Genomic DNA, 19,973 nt, shown 5'->3' with positions numbered 1-19,973 from the left:
ACTTAGAACGTTGCCTGGTACAGAACAAGCGCTGCATGAAAATGTTAGCTGTTATTTTTGTTTTGTTATTTATTTATCTTTTGTTTTTTATTTTATTTTATTTTATTTTGAGATGGGGTCTTACTCTGTCACCCAGGCTGGAGTGCAGTGGTGTGGTTATGGCTCACTGCAGCCTTGACTTTCCAGGTTCAAGTGATCCTGCCACCTAAACCTCCTGAGTAGCCGGGTCTATAGGCATGCGCCACCAAAAAAACAGAAAATTTTTATGTTTTTTTTTTTTTGTAGAGATGGGGTTTCACCATGTTGCTCAGGCTGGTCTTGAATTCCTGGGCAATCTGCCCTCCTTGGCTTCCCAAAGTGCTGGGCTTACAGGCGTGAGCCAACTGTTATTGTTATTAACTCATTCATCAACAGTGCAATTTGCATTCTCAAATATTTATAATGGTAAGGTGATGGTTCCTCTCCATACCAGGAGTTGAAAGAAACTTTCCTTGTTGTGGAAATCGCTTGTACCCTCTAGTCTGTGTCCCTTTGGATGGTCCTTAATGGGGGAGTGTCAGTACTCACCACACTCTGACCCCAGCTTTTCATCCTGACCCTGGAACCCCTCTTGCTGAGCTGAGAGCCCTTGGTCAGTATAGAATGTGTCTTATATTTTCTGGCAAATGGTTTATTGTTTTCCTTCATTTGACTCTGCTTTTATATTTACCTCTTCTCTGCCTCCTTTCAGAATGAATCAAACTGGGACTACTGATCAAACTTCACCTTTTTCTGTGTCTCACAGTCTGTTTTGCTTTATTTCAAAGTCAACAAAGTATCTTCAGTGCATTTGAAACAGAAATACTTTTGTATTTTTATTTGATGTTTTGTATTTTCAATAACCACTCAATGCTCAGGCCTCAGAAGTCTATGATTATAGAGCACATTGAACAATGACCCAAGAGGGCTTAGGAGATTTTTCTTAGGATCATGTGGAAAATTCTAAGCTTCACTTATTGTTATCAATCAACACTTAGATTTCAGTTCTTTTTTGTTTGTATCTGTTTGAAGACTCATTTAGGCAACTCTTTTATAGCCTGTGACTCATTTATTTATGCACTTTATTGCTGTGTCACTGTGAAGAACAGATGGCAGTGAATAAATTTTGACTTGACTTAAGGACTTGAATTTCCCTTGCATTTATAAACTGCCATTTTTAATGCTGCCATCTCTTTTAAAGTTGTTTACTTGTGAACTTCTAAGAATATACAGTAAAAGCTGTGTTTCCTTTATCTAATCTAACACTTATGCCTAAATGTATACATCTATGGATAGAATAGGAACTTCAGAATTAGTTACAGCTGGGTTTAACTGTTGGCTCTTCAAGAAAGTAGTTCATAATAACTATGTTTGGGCAGATTTCTTCATCTGTAAAATATTGACTATTGTCTTTCCAAAAGACCACCAGAAAAGAAAAACAAAACAAGCTGTTGATCAAACAAATCTAAATGCATTAGACTTACTGTCATAAGGGCAAACATCACCTTGACAGAGACTTAGTAATATCCCAGAAGGGAGAAGTCAGGAGGATACTTATAGGAGTTAGGGTGAGGGCTGGGTAGTTTTAGGGTGGAGAACTGGTTGAGGATTGGGCAGAAATTATGACATAGTAGCTTTGATCTGGTGAGCTCAAGTGAGGCAAGAATATAGTTAATCTTGAAATTAAACTGTTTTAGTTGGCTCATGGTCTTGTCTTCCAGGAGAAAGCAGCTAGGTTATTTTGGCTTATTCTCAGTACTGGTTCACACAGAGGTATGTCCAATGCCAGGACTGTTTAACATAGTGTATGGTTGACACATCTGACAGCAATAACTACGCATACCCTGATAATGACCCTGTGTGGCAGATGCACCTGAACGTGTGTTTGGAGTTCTGAGCTAAGGAATCTGGGAGTGGCCAATCTGAAGAGACATTCCTTATTTAAGGAAAATCAAAAGGTAAAATTTAAAAAAGCCAAACCAAGTACTTTGCAAGATTTTAATGCCAGTTTAAGCCTGTAAAACCTGTTTCTTCCAAACATAATTAATTAACTTATTGTCTTAATATAACTTTCTCATTAACTACTGCTAGAGGAAGACAGGTGTGTTCTGGAAACTTGAATCACTAAGGGGAGGAGCTTCAATTTTGATCCCAGATATGTAAGTAAATTATTTAACTTAGTCAACTCTCATGGGGAAAAAGTTATTTAAACTAGTTAAGGGTCATTATTTAAAGAAGGTAAGATATTCTGGCCGGGCGCGGTGGCTCAAACCTGTAATCCCAGCACTTTGGGAGGCTGAGACGGGCAGATCACGAGGTCAGGAGATCGAGACCATCCTGGTTAATGCGGTGAAACCCCATCTCTACTAAAAAATACAAAGAAACTAGCCGGGCGAGGTGGCGGGCGCCTGTAGTCCAAGCTACACAGGTGGCTGAGGCAGGAGAATGACGTAAACCCGGGAGGCGGAGTTTGCAGTGAGCTGAGATCTGGCCACTGCACCCCAGCCTGGGCGACAGAGGGAGACTCCGTCTCAAAAAAAAAAAAAAAAGGTAAGATATTCTAAAGATGCTACAGCATCAGAAAAAAGTGGGAGGTTTGAAGATCAGATTTCTTTAGGAATATTTTTTCCTCTTTGAACTCGTATTCTTTGCTTTTGATCACTTTCATTGGAAAATAATTTCAGAAACTGTTTATCCAGTTTGCTTCTACTTTTATTGATAATCTTAAGTCTGTAATCTATTTTTTCATAACTCTCTCTAGAATACTTTTTTGTTTTTGTTTTTGTTTTATGTTTTGTTTTGTTTTTTTGTTTTTTTTGAGATGGAGTCCTGCTCTGTTGCCCAGGCTGGACTGCAAGGTGTGATCTCAGCTCACTGCAACCTCCCCCTCAGGGTTCAAGCAATTCTCCTGCCTTAGCCTCACAAATAGCTGGGATTACAGGTGCATGCTGCCATGTCCGGCTAATTTTTTTTTTTTTGGTGTATTTTTAGTAGAGATGGGGTTTCACCACGTTGGACAGACCTCTGGTGGTCCTCCCGCCTCGGCCTCCCAAAATGTTAGGATTACAGGTGTGAGCCACTGTGCCCAGCCTAAAATATGGTCTTAAGGACACTCTCAACCCAGATCTGCTGTGGTTTCAGAGGAGCCTGGATCCTCTGAGAGTTATTCATTCACATCAGATGCAATTGCTTGGATGTTTTTCTTTTCTGCCACCATTCCAGTTTTCAGTGGAGGCATGCAGAGCACATCTGGTTCCAGGCAGGCTTCATTAGTTGAAAGATTAATAGAAGTGTAACCTTTTTTTTTTTTTGCAGGGATAGCAGGAGGGATAGCAGGAGGGTAAGATGAACAGGAAAGAGAAATTGAGTACAGTAAAAAAATTCTTTCAAGAAGTAGAACTCCCTTTACTCATTCATATGCACTAGGTATAAGGAGTTAAGGTGTCAGCTGACAGCTGATTATGAAAACCTCACCGAGAATGTCTGAGTTTCCACAGAATTTAAAGCTCTAGACTCATCTATTTTAGTTTCCAGGCAGGAGCTAATTCTTATGGCTACTATAGGGCTTTCTCACTCTTTCACGAGACATTGGACTAATGGTAGCTACCATTTACTGGCAGCTGCTGTATGCTGAGAACACATTCAATGCTTTCTCTGACTTAATACTGTTGACAATGGTGAGAACTGGCATCCTCATATTATTGAAGAAGAAACTGAGGCTCAGAGAGATTAAATAATCAAAGGTTAGACACCAAGTAAACTGGAAAGCCAGCATTGAGACCCAGGCTTTTTAGCTCTAAAACGTGTATCCCAAAGACAATATAGAATAGTGATTAGGAGTGTGGGCTCATGCCAGGGCTCAACCGCAGCTGTGTAACTGTGGGCAAGTTGTTGAACTCCTATGTCTCAGTTATCTCATCTAAAAATGGAGTTGTTAACCCAGTTAAAAATGGTCAAAAGATCGAAGATGGCACATAAGCACACAAAAAGAAGCTCAATATTCTACGTCACTAGGGAATTGCAAACTAAAACAATAATGAGGTGCCACTACATACCTATTAATATTAAAATAGCAAAAATCCAAAAACTGACATCAAATATTGGAGAGGATGTAGAACAACAGGAACTCTCATTTATTGCTGGTAGGAATGCAAAATGGTGCAGTCACTTTGGAAGACAGTTTGGCAGTTTCTTACAAAAGTGAACATACTCTTACTATAGGATCTAGCAATCATGCACCTTGGTTTTTACCCAAATGAGTTGAAAACTTTTGTCTGTAGAAAAGCTTGCACATATACGGTTATAACAGTTTTGTTCATAGTTGCCGAAACTTGGAAGCAACCCATATGTCCTTTAGTAGGTGAATGGGTAAACAAACGGGTACATTTATACAATGGAGTATCATTCAGCAGTAAAAACAAATAAGCTATCAAGCCACAAAAAGACATGGAAGAATCATAAATGTATACTGTTAATAGAAAGAAGGCATTATGAAAAGGCTACATACTATATGATTTCAAACACATAATATTCTGGAACAGGCAAACCGAAAAGTGAAAAGATCAGTGTGTACTAAGGGTTTGGAGGTGGGGAAGGCAGGGAGAAGTAGGTGGAACACAGGAGACTTTGGTGTGCAGTGAAACTATGCTGTGTGATGTAATGGTGGATACATGTTACACTTGTCAAAACCTGTAGAACCCCACAAAACAGAGTCAACCCTAATGTAAACTGTGGACTTTTAACAAGGTATCAACATTGGCTCATCAATTGTAACAAGAGTACAACATGAATGCAAGATGTTAATAAGGAAAACTATGTGTGCTGAGGGTGGGGCTGGGGAAGGGATGGTATAGGGGAACTGTCTGTATTTTCCACAGGATTTTTTTTGTAAACTTAAAACTTCTCTAAAAATTCAATTATTTAAAAAAAGTCTGCCTCAAAACAAAAAGAGGGTTGTTGTGAGGATTCGATGAGTTAATATATATAAAACACTTACAGAGGCTGGGCACCATGGCTCACACCTGTAATCCCAGCACTTTGGGAGGCCAAGGCGGGCGGATCACAAGGTCAGGAGTTTGAGACCAGCCTGGTCAATATGGTGAAACCCTGCTTCTACTAAAAATACAAAAATTAGCTGGGTGTGGTGGCGGGTGTCTGTAGTCCTAGCTACTTGGGAGATTGAGGCAGGAGAATCGCTTGAACCTGGGAGGTGGAGGTTGCAGTAAACTGAGATGGTCCCACTGAACTCCAGCCTGGGCGACAGAGCAAGACTCCATCTCAAAAACAACAACAGCAACACCACCAACAAAAACAACAACACTTAGAGAGAAATCTGGCATGTGCAGCGCATTGAGTGGTGGTGATGATGATGATCTCTGTTGCTTTCTCGGAGGTGATCAGACATTTACTTTGCGGTGCGTGGGGCTGCCTGAATGCTTGGCAGTAATGTTTGTGACCTTGGACAAATAACATAACCTTCATACCTTAATTTCTACCTCTATAAAATGGGATAATAATTATGCCAATCTCTTATGCTGTAGTGCAGATTTAATGCATGAATCCCTACAAAGAGTTCATAACAGTACCAGCATGTATGTGTATTATTGTTCCTATACTATCTTCCAGTTCTTAGCACTCCACAGATCCCTGCTCAAATACACCATCTGCTTTTTTTTTTTTTTTTCCTTTCCTTGTTCCCATTTCAGCCCTAAAGCCCTTGAGTATCTTTCATCTCTATAACTCTAGCGTTTGGATGGTGCGCAGCATTTGAAGATTCTCATTATCTTCTGATCAAATGGATAGACAGAACTATAGAAATGAAACCTAGTCACAGCACTTCTCCTGCAAGGATAAGTTGTTTAGCACTCAGTGTCATAAGAGCATTCAAGTTGTAGGTCTTACATGTGGTATGACTGATAAGTTATAGTCTTGCTTTCCTGTAGGTACTTCTCCTTTACTATCTAATGTGTCTGAGTCTCTTCTTTTAGCTTCTGGGGTTATTCCAATATTTGGGCACTTTCCCTATAACATCTATACCCCGCTTTTCCCCAGGTTTTACTACCTGAATTATACTGCAATGACTTTCAGCCATTTGATCACCCCAGTGGCCATAAGTTCATAGCCCCATGTTTGACCTTGAGATTTGGAAGTTATTCTTTCTGGTATGTTAAATTCCCTTCATCAGAAAAGTTCACCCAGAGTTTAACTTCACAGTCTAATATGAATTCCAGATTTCAAATAACCTTTAATTTTTTGAAGGAATGAATTACAAATAGTTCACTGAAGTTAATTTCCTTTTCTGGAATGGTCTATTTATCTGTATCTGTGTGTATATAAATGAAAGATATGTATTGTTTTGTTTTTCCTTATGAGTTCTACAGATATTAATCTATGTACAGACAGAGTGTTCTCGAAAGGGACAATCACATTTTTGTGAGTGCATAAAGTTGGATGTGTTTAGGTGCAGCTCTGCTAGAGAAGGTAGAGCCAACACAGTTTTAACAAAAACAAAAGAGAATCTATTGCTTTGCGTTTTCAGATGTGATAGTCATGAACTGCATAATGATGTTTCAGTCAACTATGGACCATGTATATGACTGTAGTCCCGTAAGATTATGATACTGTATTTTTACTGTGTCATTTCTACATTTAGATATATTTAGATAAACAAATACTTATTGTGTTACAGTTGCCTACAGTGTTCAGCACAGTAACATGCTGTGCATGTTTGTAGCCTGAGAGTAATAGGCTATGCCATACAGCCTAGGTGTGTAGTAGGCTATACCGTGTAGGTTTGTGTAAGTACACTCTATGGTGTTTGTACAAGAATGGCATCTCCCAAGGCTGCATTTCTCAGAACATATCCCCGTTGTGAAGTGACACATGACTATAATTATGAACTAATATTAATGCATGAAAATTGGGTTCAAGTTATTCCAAACTAAAATATCTAGGGAAAATGTATATCCAAGGTATGCTGATAGCATTAGTGATTATTCTCAGGTTGAGAACTCATATATATTGTTTAGAAGTAAACTAAAGCATAGTTTGTTCACCAGTCTTCTTGATTAATGGGTCCTTAGAGTTCTCAAACATAAATCTTAATCTTTTAAGGTAGCCTGGGGGTTATGTTTGGTTTGTTGATGAGGATGGCATAGAACATCCCCAAAGGAGAGACTGCTCCCTCTCTGGATAGTTTATTGATAGTTTATAGTCTGTGAATACCCAATCCTGTTAATGAGTCAAAAGACTGTGATTGTTAATTATTCCAGCTTCACAGGGAAGCAGTAGGCTATGAAACAATATTATAAAGTGCTTTTTGTTCCTCAGAAGAGAGACACTTTGCAACAATAAAATAAATATATCTTTAATAGTTTAACTTCCTTTGGAACACTAGAAGTTTACTCTATCCAGAGTACCTTGCATATGATAGATCCTGTATAATTATAAGGAAGGGAGGACTCTGCACACCCAGGTATAAGGTGTGAACCCCAAATATCTGAGACACATCTCAGTCAATTTCAGAAGTTAATTTTGCCAAAGCTAAGGATGTACACCTGTGACACAGCCTCAGGAGGTTCTGATGACATATGTCCAAGGGGGTCAGAGCACAGCTTGGTTTTATTCATTTGAGGGAGACATGAGTCATCAATCAATATTGGGACAACTTGGTAGTGGGGAGGGGGCGTCCAGGTCATAGGTAGATAAGAGACAAATGTTGCATTCTTCTGAGTTTCTGATCACCCTTTCCAAAGGAGGTCATCAAATATGTACTTTTCTCAGTGAGCAGAGGGATGATTTTGAATAAAATGGGAGGCAGGTATGCCCTAAGCAGTTCCCAGCTTAACTTTTCCTCTCAGCTTAGCGACCTTGGGGCCCCAAGATTTCTTTTCCTTTCACAAAGGCAAATATCTAAGGTTAAGAGGTTAAGATCCCAGGTATTCAAATGACTTTTCAATAGCCTGTATTGAACTTGTCTTATTTGCCTACGCACACTGCAAATGTATAAATACCCTATAACTTCTGTAATTGTTCGTTACCATCGGGTCACTGCCAACTGATCTCCCTGTCTCCAGGCTTAGCCCATTCCAATATATTCTCTACTTTGCAGCTGAAATGTTATTTCTAAAATGTAAATGTAATCCTGTATCTTCTCTCTTTCAAATCCTTCAGTGGCCTTCTGTTGCTCTTGGATAGAGGGAATCTTTACCAGGCTCACAAGGTGTAACATAATCACCCACTTAACCTCTTCAAACACATCTCTACCCATGCCTCCTCCAACTCTTAGATTAAGCTATACCACTTCTTGGCCTTCTATTTACTTAGCCTGTAATTCTCCCCACCCCCCACATTGACCCTCAGAAAGGGTCTCAATTTAGATCTCATTTCCCCCTCTCCCATACTCTGTTCTTACTATTCTTACTTATTCTCCCAATTCCGCATCATAAAAGACCTAGAAACTGTGATGGCAAAGCACAGACACTCTTTGATCTTTCTGGGCGTGCTGGGAAGTGGAGAGGCAGTGAGGGCACATGGAAGGAACAGTCCTGCATCAATAAGTTTTATCTCCAGCACATAAATGACTGAGATGTCTGTTCCAGTTAAGAACAAAGCTGGGGCCGGGCGCGGTGGCTCAAGCCTGTAATCCCAGCACTTTGGGAGGCCGAGACGGGCGGATCACGAGGTCAGGAGATCAAGACCATCCTGGCTAACACGGTGAAACCCCCGTCTCTACTAAAATATACAAAAAATTAGCCGGGCGAGATGGCGGGCGCCTGTAGTCCCAGCTACTCGGGAGGCTGAGGCGAGAGAATGGCGTAAACCCGGGAGGCGGAGCTTGCAGTGAGCTGAGATCTGGCCACTGCACTCCAGCCTGGGCGACAGAGCGAGACTCCGTCTCAAAAAAAAAAAAAAAAAAAAAGAACAAAGCTGGTTGCTTCTCTTCCTCAAGATCTTGTGTAGCCTCATGGTTCCTGCTGTGGGTAAGAAGCTGGATTATAATGGTATGCCAGATTCTCTGGGTCTAAGGATCTGACCTTTTCTCCTGGGTGAGGGATCTGTCCCTAGCCTTGATTATTATGTTTCTCCCGTGTTTCAAAATGTCTGATCCCAGTTAACTCTAAGAATTGGTGAGAAATATTATTGTTTAAGACACTACTTAATTTATTATGTTTTGAATCTACTGTGGCTCCCAAGGCACTACCATCAGAGGTGTGCTGGTAAATGTGTAACAATTAGCCCTCTGGGGAGAAAGGGAAGCCCTTATTTGCAGTATTTTCTTGTTTCTGTGGTGTAAATGGTCAATTTCAAGCTACTGATGCAGGACTTTTTGTTCCTTAGCTCAGTTAGCTCTGGGTTCTTGTCTCATGACCAGGAAAAAGTAGGCATGCAGACACTCGAAGAGTGAGCAAGGCAGGGAGTTATATTGAGTGATGAAACAGCTTTTAGTGGGGCGGGGACGCTGGGATGGTCCCCCTACTTGAAGGTGGGAAAGTTCTCAATATGGCTGTGCCCAGGGCTTTTTATGGGTTCAGAATGGGGAATATGTGCTGATTGGTGTGTGAGTATGCAAAAAATGTCAAAGCAAAGACAACACTCAAAGGTGGGCACAACAGTGTAGAAAACCAACTAGGGAAGGGCAGGTATATGTAAAATAGATGAAGAATGGGGATCAATCAGAGGAAAGTATGCCAAACGGGAAGGTGGGTTCTCGATCTGGTCCAAGGATTTAACTTGTAGCTTTGCTTTCAGGCTTTAAACTATCTTCGGCTTGTAGGTGGGATTTTGCCGGGGACCTGCCCCTATCAGCCTAGGCATTTGGCAGCCTCCTGTCACTGTCACTACCAACATGTAGTAGCTCACCAAAATGTTGTATTTCTTTTTTTTTTTTTTGAGGCGGAGTCTCGCTCTGTCGCCCGGACTGGAGTGCAGTGGCCAGATCTCAGCTCACTGCAAGCTCCGCCTCCGGGTTTACGCCATTCTCCTGCCTCAGCCTCCCGAGTAGCTGGGACTACAGGCGCCCACCACCTCGCCCGGCTAGTTTTTGTATTTTTAGTAGAGACGGGGTTTCACCGTGTTAGCCAGGATGGTCTTGATCTCCTGACCTCGTGATCCGCCCATCTCGGCCTCCCAAAGTGCTGGGATTACAGGCTTGAGCCGCCGCGCCCGGCCAAAATGTTGTATTTCAACTTGGCAGATAAAACAGATGCCAGTAACCTCAAGAGGTAAATAATAGTAAAGTAGTAAAACAATATAGTAAAAAAAAAAGTAGCAAAATAATTAGGCAGTGATGGGTTTGAGTAGTTGATATCTTTATTTTAAAGTAATTTAATTATATTTTAACTTTGCATAATGGCTTGCAAAATTTCTAAAAATTTAACAATTCTCATAAAATGGTATGAGCCGCCTCTAGTATATCACTGAATACTATTTTATCCTCTTAGCATAAAGTCCTCTTCACATTAAAATTAAGCAAACATGGAACTCACCCTCCTAAATATGTATTTAGATAATTAACTTGTGTGTAAAAGTAGAATTGTCAGTTAGGTATTGAAACAATTGCATAAAAGCAAAAAAAAATTATGAGATGTTACACTGATCTTTTCTCACTATTAGTCTATTTTTGTTTGTTTCAGTGTGTTTTACTTCCACATAAAAAGAAAACAGACCAACTTAATGGTATATGCAAGCTTGTATCTCCTGGGTTACAGCATTGCTCAACTGTGGTCTGCTGACTCATAGCATTCTCATCACCTGGTATCTTGTTGGAAATAGAGAATCTCAGATACGAACCAGACCTCCTGAAGCCAAATCTGCATTTTGACAAGATCCCTAGCTGGTCTAAATGCACAGTAAATTTTGAGAAGCACTGATGCACTGAGTAAAGGCTTGATGTCAGATAAGCCTGGTTCTAGAATAATACTTTCCAATAGAAATTTCTGCAATAATATTAATAGTAATGTTTCATATATGTGTCATTAAAAACATTGGCCATTAATCACATTTGGCTATTGAGCACGTGAAATGTGGTTAGTGCCTGAGGAAGGTCCCCTTGAGTATTAAGCAGAGTACTGATTGGCACATGTGTATTAGAAAATTATCCAGACTGGACAAAGAACCATCCAAGAAGATGAAAGAGAATAGTACTCAGCTCTACTACAGAGAAAGGAGTAGTGCCTGCTTCTATAATCCAACCTGGAAAGTGTTATAATTCATGGGACATTTAGTAGAGGACTCAAAAAGTTCTTGCCTCAGTAGTCAGAAATAATCTAGACTAAGTGCACCTCTGGTCTCACCTAACATCTTAAAAGCAAGACTAAAAATTATTTTCAAGTAAGATACCAGCATCCTAGAACAAAGTTCAAGAATACCTATGGGAATATAAAAATATCCAACACCTAAGCAGGTTTTTTTTTTTATTTAATAAAGTTTTATTTTTCCAAATGAACAGTTGGTTGGACCTATTCGTGCCTCTTCACCAACAGCTGGAGCATCTCCACCCTTTGTATTTCTGGTGTAAATTACTTGAGCTCTGTGCTTTGAAACCAGTTTGATAAATCCTTTACTAAGGAGCTCCTGAAGGGCTGCCCTGGCCAGGGAGCCTCAAATCTTCAGTCTCTCAGAGACCACAGCTGGGGTTATAAGTTTATAGTTGGGAACTTCCTTACAGAGTTTATTATAGGTAGCTTTGTCAAACAAGACTAAGTTATTGAGCTTGTCCTGAACTTTGCCTTTGGACCACTTCTTCTTTCTGGCCTTGCCCCTGGATTTGTTCACTGGGTCTTTGTCTTTCTTGGCCAACTTTCCAGCATCTTTCTTCTTGTTGTCCTTGAGCGCATTGCAAAGCTCAGAGAGCAGTGGCAAGCACAGCCTCACTAAGATGTTGGACAAAAAGCAGCAGATAAAATTTAAAATGTCTGATATCCAATAAAAAATTTCTTGCAAAGAAGCAAGAAATGATACAGATGTTAGAACTAACAGATAAAGACACTAAAAGATATTGTAAACATTTTGTGTACATACAAAGAGATAAGTAGGTATGTGAAGATATAAAAAAGATCCAACCCAAACTTCGAGAGATGAAAACTGCAATATCTGAGATGAAAAAGACCCTGGATAGGATTAACAGTAGACTATAATTACATAAGAAAAGATGAATGAACTTGAACATATAGCAGTAAAAAGTATTCAAAATAAATCAGAAATAATTTATTTTAAATGAAAAGAGCCGTGAGCTGTGAGACAATTTCAGTGGCCTAATATATATGTAATTGGATTCCCTGAAATAGAGATGTAGGACAGAGGCAAATATTTAGAAAAAGAATGGCCAAATATTTTCCAAATTTGACGAAAGCTATAAATCCACAGGTCCAAGAAGCTCAATGAGCCCAAAGCTCAAGAAACATGAAGACAATGACTTTAAGGCACATAATAATCAAATTTCTCAAAACTAGTCATAGAGAGAAAATCTTAAAAGCAGTCAGATAAAAAAGATAAAGATGACATCAGATTTTTCATTGGAAACAATGAAAATAAGAAGACAGTGGGATAATCTTTACAGTGCAGAATGGAGAAAAAAACCTGCCACCTAGAATTTTATATCCAGCAAAAATATCTTTTAAAAATGAAGGCAAAATAAAGACCTTTTCAGACAGACAAAAACTAAATAATTTATTACCAGCATATCTTCACTACAAGAAATGTTAACATTTTCATACTGGAAGGAAGTGACACCAGGTAGAAATACAGATTTACACAAAAGAATAAAAAGCGCTATAAGTGGTAACTTTGTTAATAAATATATGAGAGTTTTAATCATTTTTTAAATCTCTTATAAAGATAATTGACTTTTTAAACAAAAACAACATCAGTGTATTGAGGGTTTTATAACATGCATATAGGTAAAATGTGTGACAATCAGAAGTAATACCAATTCCACATAATCTCTTCCAGAAAACTATTCCTTACAGAAGAGGGAGTATTTCCCAACTCACTTAATGAGGCCAGCATTATTCTGATGCCAAAACTATACAAAAGCATTACAAGGAAAAAGAACTACAGACCATTATTCCTGATGTACAGATAAGCAAAACTTCTAAAATCTCTCAAGACTCCTATTCCTATTTTATTGTCAAATTTCTTGCCAGCAGTAATATTAATTTCCTAGTTGGTTTCTATGCCTCCTCTCTCCTCACTCCTATTCATTATACCTACTCTTGACAAATCAATCTTCCTTAACATGATTTGATCATGCCATTGCTCTACAGAAGTCTCTAATTGCTCCTATTGCATACTAAATAGATACAAAGTTGTAAGGTTATTATAGAAGAGGCTGAGAAAATTTTTCCACTAGCAAACTACTAAGTAGAGTGTCCCAGGTGATAGATTATTACTATGCACTTGTCCAATGTAGAAAATGTCATGAGGTGATCTTTGGTCCTTCTTATCCAAATTGTACTTTCTAACACCAAGCTCATCTGTAATAACATGGAATATTTATTGATCATGTGCTATGTGGTATTCATCGTGTAAGCACTTTACATGCATCATCTCCTCTGTAGAATCAGGATGATAATAGTATCTACATTACAGAATTCTTAATGGGGATTAAAAAGTACATATAAAATGCTATACAGTGTGGAAAATATTAAGTGCTATAATAAGCTATCATTGTCTAAGTACTTAGCCATGATTATTACTGTTGTTTAATCCTTATTACTCATTTAAGAAAATTATTGTATTAACTCTATTTTTTTTTTTCTTTTGAGATAGAGTTTTGCTCTTGTTGCCTAGGCTGGAGTGCAATGGCATGATCTTGGCTCACTGCAACTTCTGCCTCCCAGGTTCAAGCGATTCCCCTGCCACAGCCTCCTGAGTAGCTGAGATGACAGGCATGTGCCACCACGCCCGGCTGATTTTGTATTTTTAGTAGATACGGGGTTTCTCCGTGTTGGTCAGGCTGGTCTCGAACTCCTGACCTCAGGTGATCCACCTGCCTTGGCCTCCCAAAGTTCTAGGATTCCAGGCATGAGCCACCGCGCCTAACCTTTTTTTCTTTTTCTTTTTTTTTTTTTGAGACAGAGTCTTGCTCTGTTGCCCAGGCTGGAGTGCAGTGGCATGATCTCCGCTCACTGCAACCTCTGCCTCCCGGGTTCAAGCGATTCTCCTGCCGCAGCCTCCTGAGTAGCTGGGATTACAGGCATGCGCCACCATGCCCAGCTAATGTTTGTATTTTAGTAGAGACTGGGTTTCACTATGTTGGCCAGGCTGGTCTCAAACTCCTGACCTTAAGTGATCTACCTGCCTCGGCCTCCAAAAGTAATTGGGATTACAGTTGTGAGCCAACACTCCTGGCCTTACCTTTTATTTCTAGATGAAAACAGGCACAGAGAGGTTACGTAACTTGCCCAAATCACAACACCAGTAAGTTGTAGAACTCGTTCTTAAGTTGGATTCTGTTTGACCCCCAAGCTCATATTCTCAACCACGTTCTCACCTGAGTCCAATAAAACATTATTGATATGGTTTGGATTTGTGTCCCCACTCAAATCTCATGTTGAATTGTAATCCGTAATGTTGGAGGTGTGGCCTGGTGGGAGGTGATTGGATCATGGGGGTGCTCCTTCATGAATGTTTTAGCACCATCCTCTTGGTGCTGTTCTCATGAGAGTGAGTGAGTGAATTATCATGAGATCTGGTTGTTTAAAAGTCTGTAGTACCACCCGCACATGTCTCTTGCTCCTGTTCCTGCCATGTGAGATGTCTCACTCCTCCTTTCCCCTCCACCATGATTGTAAGTTTCTAGAGGTCTCCCCAGAAACTGAGCAGATGCCAGCATTATGCGAGCCAATTAAACCTCTTTTCTTTTCTCTTTTTTTTTTTGAAACGGAGTCTCGCTCTGTCACCCAGGCTGGAGTGCAGTGGTGCAATCTTGGCTCACTGCAAGCTCCCCACCTCCCAGGTCCACGCCATTCTTCTGCCTCAGCCTCCCGAGCAGCTGGGACTACAGGCACCCATCACCACACCCATCTAATTTTTTGTATTTTTAGTGGAGACAGAGTTTCACTGCGTTAGCCAGGATGGTCTCGATCTCCTGACCTTGTGATCCACCTGCCTCGGCCTCCCAAAGTGCTGGCCATGAGCCACCGTGCCTGGCCAAACCTCTTTTCTTTATAAATTACCTGTGTCAGGTTTTTTTTTTATAATAATGCGAGAACTGACTAATGAAGAAAATTGGTACTGAGGAGTGGGTCTTTGCTATAAAAATACCTGAAAATGTGAAAGTGACTTTGGAACTGGGTAATGAGCAGAAATTGGAAGAGTGTGGAGGGCTTAGAAGAAGACAGGAAAATGAAGGGATATTTGGAACTTCCTAGAGATGGTTGAGTGGTTATGACCAAAATGCTAGTAGTGATACGGACAGTGAAGTTCAGGCTGATAAGGTCTCAGGTAGAAATGAGGAACTTATTGAGAACTGAAGTAAAGGTCACTTTTGTTATGCGTTAGCAAATAATTTGGCTGCTTTGTGCCCCTGCCCTAGGGATCTGCGGAACTTTGAACTTGAGAGTGACGATTTATGGTATCTGGTGGAAGAAATTTCTAAGCAGCAAAGTGTTCAAGATGTGGCCTTCCTGCTTCTAACAGTCTATGCTTATATGTGTGAGCAAAAAATCAACCTATGTTTAAACTTATGTTTAAAGGGGAAGTAGAGCAAAAGTTTGGAAAATTTGCAGCCTGGTTATGTGGTAAGAAAAGAAAAGCCCATTTTCAGGGGAAGAATTCAAACAGGGTTTAGAAATTTGTATAAGTAAAAAACAGCCAATTGCTAATTGCCAAGACAATGGGGAAAAGGCCTGGAAGGCATTTCAGAAATCTTTGCAGCAGCCCCTCCTATCACAGGCCCAGAGGCCTAGGAGGGAAGGATGGTTTTGTGGGCCAGGCCCATGACCCTGGTTACCCTGCACAGCCTCAGGACACTGGTCCCTGCATTGTAGCCACTCCAGCTTCAGCCATAGCTCAAAGGGCCCACGTACAGTTTGGGCTGCTGCTTCAGAGGGTACAAACTGTAAGACTTGGGAGCTTCCACATGGTGTTAAACCTGTGGGGCGGGGGGGAAAGTGCAAGAGTTGAGGCTTGGGCACCTCTGCCTAGATTTCAGAGGGTGTACGGAAAAGCCTGAATGTCCAGGCAGAAGCCTGTTGCAAGAGTGGAGCCTTCATGGAGAACCTCTACTAGGATAGTGTGGAGGGTAAATGTGGGGTTGGAGCATCCCCCAACAGAGTCCCCACTGAGGAACTGCCTACTGGAGCTGTGAGAAGAGTGCCATCATCCTCCAGACCCCAGAATGGTGTCCACTGACAGCTTGCACCATGCACCTGGAAAAGCTGCAGGCATTCAGTGCCATCCCATGAAAGCAGCTGCAGGGGCTACACCCTGCAGATCCACAGCGGTAGAGCTTCCTAAGGCCTTGGGAGCTCATCCCTTGCATAAGTATGTCCTAGATATGGGACATGGAGTCAAATGAAATTATTTTGGAGCCTTAAGATATAATGACTGCCCTGCTGGGTTTTGGACTTGCATGGGACTTGTAGCCCCTTTCTTTTGGTGGATTTCTCCCTTTTGGAATGGGAGTACCTACCCAATGCCTATACCCCCATTGTATGTTGAAAGTAACTAACTTGTTTTTCATTTTATAGGCTCATATGTGGAAGGGAGTATCCTTGTCTCAGATGAGACTTTGTACTTTTGAGTTAATGCAGAAAAGAGTTAAGACTTTGGGGGACTGTTGAGAAGGGATGATTATATTTTGCAATGTGAGAAGAACATGAGATTTAGGGGGCCCAGGGGTGGAATAATATGGTTTGGATCTGTGTCCCCATCAAATCTCATGTCAAATTCTAGTCCCCACTGTTGGAGGTGGGACCCTGGAGGTGGATTTCTCATGAGTGGTTTAGCACCATCCATTTGGTGTTGTTCTTGTGATAGTGAGGGAGTTCTCATGAGATCTGGTTGTTTAAAAGTGTGCAGCACCTTCCCCACTCACTCTCTCTTCTTCCTGCTCTGGCCATGTCATGTGTTTGTTTCCCCTTTGCCTTCTGACATGATTGGAAGCTTCCTGAGTTCTCCCAAGAAGCAGAAGCCGCTATGCTTCCTGTACAGCCTGCAGAACCATGAGCCAATTAAACCTTCTTTCTTTATAAGTTACCCAGTCTCAGGTTTATTTATAGCAGTGTAAGAATGAACTAATAGAATTATTTTTTCTCCTTTGCTCTGCAGTACTGAGTGGGCTCTTAAACAACTGTATCTGTCAAAGTGTTTCAATATAGGTTGATCCTCAAACAGAGTTTGTAGTTGATAAGAAAGATGGTCCTTCCCTGAACCATTTCTTTAAAAATGTCAACACTCCCTAGAAGCTGTTCACGCATCATTTCCCATTTTCTCCTGCACTAGTGCTGATATTACTTCTTAAATGCTGACAATATTTGAGAAGCTAATTTTAGACTTTCCCTCTGGTAGAAACTAGAAGTGTGAAACAATGAGTTGGTGATCCAAACCACTGTCTGGTCTTCTCCCCACTACTTTGCCAGTCACAGCTTTGCTCTGTGTCTTGAGTTTTATGAGTTTATTTTTAAGGTCCCCATGTAAAGGTTTTTTTTTTGTTTTTTGTTTTTGCCCATTACAAAATAAGATGTTCTGTAATTTGCCACTCTTCTCTTGTTGCTCTCCTCACTCCAAGTCAGCACTTCATTGCCCTTGTTCTCAAGTCATTGCCCTTGTTCTCATGTCATATCTCAACACTCCAGCCACCTCAGTGGCTCTCTGTCATTTTCAAGACTAAGCTGAAGTTCATTATGCTTGGTTTGTGTAACTCACGTGTCATCTATTACCCATTGAGAGCTAAATAAGGTCATTCCAAACACGAGGGAATCTCGGTTTCTACGTAAGATTTCTGTGTCTCTGTAGGGAGAACCTTTTGCGTTAGCACCCCTACTTCTGGGCTCAGGTTTTAGTGGGTTGGGACTCTGCAGCAACTGAGATATGTAATTCTGTTCCTTTTTAAGTTCTACAAACATCACAGAATCCCCTAGAATATGCCCATAAAATCCACCGACACAAAGCTAATTTTGAAAGGGTTTATGTTGTGACAATGCAAAAAATGTCAAGTTGAGCTTTAGGCATTGCTTTTTTGAAATGCTTTTTGGCTACTTCAACACCATTTTTACTGACTCTTCATCTTACATGGTCTAAATTGCACACCATATTTCTGATTCTCTTTCTCTCCTCCCTTTTCAGGAGCTAAAACAAATGTCTTTCTTTGTTTTAGGTGGCTTTCTTTAGCCACCTCCTAAAATGTTTACCTTGATCCCTGCTGACTTTCATGCCTCGTGTTCTATCACCATGCAGCATTCCAAGTATTGCCTCGAAAAGTATAGTAACCTTCCTAACAGGAATTCTGATATTAGCTGTTAAGATAATATATTTTTAAACTTTCATTACATCACAAGGCCCTTGTGTCCTAAATTATGCTTATCCTTGTAGCCCACCTCTCTACTACTCCTGTGCCTCTTCTGCTACCAGCATACCATGTTCTTTCTCGTTATCATATCTTAAAAACATATCATTATTCCCTATGCCTGGAAGCCTCTCCCATCATCCAATAGAAAAATATATATTTTTAAAGGAAAAATGTTGTATCTTATACAAATATAAACACAAGTCAAATACTTTATTTAACTGATTTATTAATGAGGGAACTAGTAAGATGCTACAAAAACCAAAACAGATTCAAAGGAGCATCTAGTACAGACATGTATTGGGCCACATGAGCCATCAGGAATACTTAAATGAATTTGCTTCAAAAATGTAAAACTGGCTTCTTCAACACCAGGAGAGGAAAATCAACTGAAACACCATCAAAAATAATTCATTTTCAGTCTCTGGACAAGAATAATTTGCATTGCTATCAGTCGTCTATAAGTTACAGAGTTGTAGATAGTTCAAAGGCCACGAAAGGCACAAAGACCCCATAGAATCAGGTATCTTGGAAATACGTGCTAGCCACTGCCTATTTTCCTTTCCTTTCTTTTTTTTTTTTAAAAGTATTGTGGGCACATAGTAGATATATATGTTTATAGGGTACCTGAGATATTTTGATACAGACATACAGTGTGTAAAAATCATATCAGAGTAAATGGGGTATCCATCACCTCAAGCATTTATTCTTTCTTTGTGTTACAAACAATCCAATTGTACTTTTAGGTATTTAAAAATGTACAATAAATTATTATTGACTGTAGTCACTCTCTTGTGCTATTAAATACCAGATCTTATTCATTCTAATTATATTTCATATATCTGTCTAATTATATTGACCACCCCCACCCCAGCTACGCTTTCCGTCCTGTGATAACCATCATTCTACTCTCTATCTCCATAAATTCAATTGTTTCAATGTTCAGCCTCCACAGATTACTGAGAACATGTAAAGTTTGTTTTTCTGTGCCTGACATCGTCCACTTGACATAATAACCTTCAATTCTGTCCCCGTTGTTGCAAATTACAGGATCTCATTTTTTTTTATGGCTGAATAGTATTCCATTGTGTATATGTACCACATTTTGTTTATCCATTTGACTGTTGATGGACACTCAGGTAATAGTGCTGCAATAAACATGAAAGTGCAGCTATCTCTTTGATATACTGATTTCCTTTTTTTTTTTTTTTTGATATATACCAGTAGTGGCATTGCTGGATCATATGGTAGCTCTATTTCTAGTTTTTTGAAGAATCTCCAAACTGTTCTTCATAGTGGATGTACAAATTTACATTCCCACCAATAATGTACAAGGGTTCCCTTTTCTCCACATCCTCGCCAGCATTTGTTATTGCCTGTCTTGTAGATAGAAGCTATTTTAACTGGGGTAAGGTAATAGCTAATTGTAATTTTGATTTGCACT

The 19,973-nt window shown here is 40.1% G+C and overlaps 1 long non-coding RNA gene across 1 annotated transcript; it reads left to right on the top strand.

Annotated features, from left to right (window-relative positions):
- Positions 1-4,362: 4,362 nt before the first annotated feature.
- LOC117075063 lies at positions 4,363-11,751 on the top strand. The gene is made up of 3 exons (XR_004433831.1): positions 4,363-4,374; positions 7,561-7,568; positions 11,547-11,751. It is a non-coding gene; the product is annotated as an uncharacterized LOC117075063 (long non-coding RNA).
- The last annotated feature ends 8,222 nt before the right edge of the window (positions 11,752-19,973 follow it).

Source organism: Trachypithecus francoisi, unplaced genomic scaffold, assembly GCF_009764315.1.
Source record: "Trachypithecus francoisi isolate TF-2019V2 unplaced genomic scaffold, Tfra_2.0 Lachesis_group5, whole genome shotgun sequence".
Lineage (NCBI taxonomy): Eukaryota > Metazoa > Chordata > Mammalia > Primates > Cercopithecidae > Trachypithecus > Trachypithecus francoisi.
This window is presented reverse-complemented; position numbering and strand designations above follow the sequence as displayed.